The sequence below is a fragment of the Gastrolobium bilobum genome, unplaced genomic scaffold (genome assembly GCF_033153095.1).
Source record: "Gastrolobium bilobum isolate Gb01-03AN ecotype WA unplaced genomic scaffold, APGP_CSIRO_Gbil_v1 utg358586, whole genome shotgun sequence".
NCBI lineage: Eukaryota > Viridiplantae > Streptophyta > Magnoliopsida > Fabales > Fabaceae > Gastrolobium > Gastrolobium bilobum.
Window position 1 is genome coordinate 5,059 of NW_026899570.1, and position 3,689 is coordinate 8,747.

Below are 3,689 nucleotides of genomic sequence, written 5' to 3' on the forward strand. Positions count from 1 at the left end.
TAGTGATTTCTTTTATTGCTCCATTTTACAAATTAAGTTTCCTTTAGCGCTTCTTACTTCACAACTGCTCCCTGAGGATGATAAATCTGGGGCTATAATACCCTATATTGCTTGACACGTACGCTTGCGTATAGTTGAAGAGGGTTGCTCTTAGTCAGAGTAGATTGCTCCTGTTGGCAATCCTGATTACTACTCTACACTCTTTCTCTCTGAAAGACATATTCCCGAGCAACTCTCGGTTCGACCATGCACCGCGCCAAATCGACGGTTTGCTTCTGTTTCACCGCGTCCCGTGCGAGGGAGGCGGCACACGGCGCGCCAAACGGCGCACCGTGCGCTGCCTGGCGCGCCAACCATGCGCACGGTACGCGGGAGGCAGCGCACGGTGCGCCATTTTGCAGCTCCTCTTATGTTTTCCCAAGCACGGTGCGCCAAGCCTGGCGCAAAGTGCGTGGGCGATAAAATTTGAGTGTTTTCTGATGCGAATTAGCCAAAAAGGAGGCCCAATTGGAGAGCACTTGAAAGTAGGTTTCCCAAAACATAATAAAAGGATCAGAAAGAGAAGAAGGAAGAACTTTTTGACAATCAAGAAGAGGAAAACAACAAAGAGAGTGGGAATTCCTTGAAGTTTCTGGGAGATTCAAGGATTCAATCATCAAGACGGAAGAGCTTCATCTTCCTTTCCTCTTTTAGGTTCTAAATGTTATTTTCTTTTATCGTTATTCTGTCAGACATGAACATGTCTGGCTAGTTTAATCATTGTGGTAAGGGTCACAACCCTTGATGTGAACCCCTTATAGTTTGGTTGAAATTTATGTTTATCTATTTTAATTGAATTTATCTTTTCATGTTCTTCATTCTATAATTCTATTGGAACTGATCAATCTAGTAGGATTGCGAGGGTTGGGTTTTCAATAGGGATGTTGGAATTCTAATTCCTGACAAAGAATAAGATAATTGTTCATGTACGCACTAGGGATAGGCTACATGAACCGCGAAAGTTAAAGATTCATTGATTCTAAGGGTTAACTCGAAAAGGGATTTCTAAGGGATTATGATTCTCATAGAGTTAATAAGGTTAAAGCCACTAAGGGATTAGGGCTTAACTAATCATATAAAAGATGATGAATCGTTTGATCAATTGAATAGGTAAATGTAAACGTAATCCAAGTTGCAAGATGGGGATCAGAAAGGTGTTTGTTTCTCTTCACCGCAATATTCTTTCAAACATTTTATCCAACTTTAATCTTTTGTTCTTGCATTCTAAAAGAGCTTTTGGAATCATTTACATTTTCTTTAATTGTTTTAGTTTATTTTATAAACCACAATTGTTCTCAACCTATTTTGATTAATCCAACAAGAGAAGAATAGTTATAAAAACTTAGGTGCCTCAATCCTCGTGGAGACGATACTCTACTCGTCCTTTATTACTTGGTACGATCGGTGCACTTGCCGATTTTACACAACAAGTTTTTGGGGCCATTGCCGGGGATTTTCTACGCCAAGTTATTTATAACTTTTGATTTTCTTGATTGGATTTTATGTTACTAATCTGTTTGCTTTAGTTTATGCGTGGTACAGTTGATCCTGAGACTTTGATCTACGATCCAGAGATAGAAAAGACTGCAAAAAGATTAAGACAACTTACCAAGCAAAAGAGGAAAGCAGAAACTTCTACTTCACAGTTTGAAGCAGAAACTTCTACTCCACAGTTTGAAGTAGAAACAGAGATGGCAGCTCAAGATCCACCAGCAGCTGAGTTGATGGAATCAATTTTGGCCCCGCAGTTCACAAGGCCAAATTGGAGCATTGTCAAGCCACCAATTGTTGCCAATAACTATGACATCCAGCCAGCACTAATCACGCTGGTGGAAAAAACCCAGTTTGGTGGGGAAGACTATGAAGATCTTCACGACTTCATAGACAGATTTTTAAGAATCTGTGATACAACTAAGCACAACTGAGTGACAGATGATGCGATCATACTCCGATTATTCCCGTTTGCTTTAACCGGGAGAGCTCTCAAATAGTTAGACGAATGGCTCCTAACAGTATCCGCATATGGGACGAGTTAGCAGCCAAATTCTTTGCTGAGCACTTTTCCATGGAAAAGTACAATAAGTTGGTGAATGAAATCACCAATTTTACTCAACAACCAGAAGAGACCTTATGTGCAGCCTGGACCCGATTCCAGGAGTTGATCAGAAAATGCCCACAATATGACTTGCCGGAGGGAAAGAAAGTCAGAGTCTTCTATAATGGGATGATACCAGAATGCAGAATGGTTGTCAATGGTGCAGCCGGTGGAACCATAGGGAAGAAGACAGCAGCTGAAACCTTGAAGCTAATTGATTATAAGGCAAGGAATGAAAATGCATCTATGACTGCCCAACCTGTTCAGCCCAAGAAAGGAATCTTACAATTGGGGAACAATGATGCATCACTGGCTGAGCAAAAAGTAATCTCTCAGCAGCTAGCTAGTCTGAACGCCAAGCTGGACAAAATGCAGATCTCAACATCTAAAGCTAATGTATTTAACTGTGACTGCAAGGAGCCGCATGATACTAATGAGTGCCCTACGCTCAATGGAGCTGAACCATTCCAGGTCAATGGAGTGTGGTATGATCCAAGGCCACCACAGAATACCCAAAGTTACCAGAGGAATCAGAATGGCAGCCAAGGGAGCAACTCTCAGAGGAGAAATCAAGGGGGAGGCTTGGATTATAAATCCAACAATTACCTGCAACCTCCTCCTCCTCCACATAAAGAGCCATCAGAGTTGGAGAAAGCTATGATACAGCTTTCTAAGACCGCAAATGATCACATGCAAACTACTGATCCCTTTATGAATGAGACAAGAGCCTACCACAAGAACCAAGATGCTTCCATCCGGAACTTAGAGAACCAGATAGGCCAGTTGTCTAGGCAGTTAGCTGAAAGAACCCAAGGGCAGTTTCTTGGAATACTATTGTGAATCTAAAGGCAGACTGTAAGTCTATTGTAACCAGGAGTGGGATTGTGATCACTCCTCAAGACAAGCCAAAATTGATTCAGCATAAGAAGGTTAATGAACCATTAATTGAGCTAGAGCGTGAAAAGGAAGTGGAAACACCTTTAAGTGAGAATGAAGATCCTACAAGGCAAGAAAAAGAAGAGGCAAAGGAGAAATCTGTTGAAGCTCCAAAGCAACTGATGGATTATTCTCGCTTTGAGAAACCTCCTTATCCTATGAAGCTCAAGCAGCAAGCACAAAAGCAACAATATGCCAGGTTTTTAAATATGTTTAAAAAGTTGCAAGTTAATATTCCTTTTGCTGAAGCTTTAGCTAATATGCCTAACTATGCTAAATTTATGAAAGATTTATTGTCTAGAAAGCATAAGTTGCAGGATTATGACACAGTAGCACTTACTGAGTAGTGCAGTGCCATTATACAGAAGAAGTTCCACCAAAGCTTCGAGATCCGGGAAGTTTCAACATCTCAATTGCGATAGGCAACACCAATGTTGGTCGGGCACTACGTGATCTTGGAGCAAGCATCAATCTGATGCCATTGTCAATATGCAAATCATTGGGAATTTCTGAGTTGAAGCCAACCATGGTCTCTCTATAGCTTACTGACCGTTCTTTGAGGAGGCCTAATGGAATCATAGAAGATGTTCTTGTTGAAGTTGACAAGTTCATCTTCCCT

The 3,689-nt window shown here is 41.2% G+C and overlaps 1 non-coding gene across 1 annotated transcript; it reads right to left on the reverse strand.

Moving 5' to 3' along the window:
• Positions 1-2,119: 2,119 nt before the first annotated feature.
• On the reverse strand, positions 2,120-2,226 carry LOC133291598 (small nucleolar RNA R71). The gene has a single exon (XR_009748818.1). It is a non-coding gene; the product is annotated as a small nucleolar RNA R71 (small nucleolar RNA).
• Positions 2,227-3,689: the final 1,463 nt, after the last annotated feature.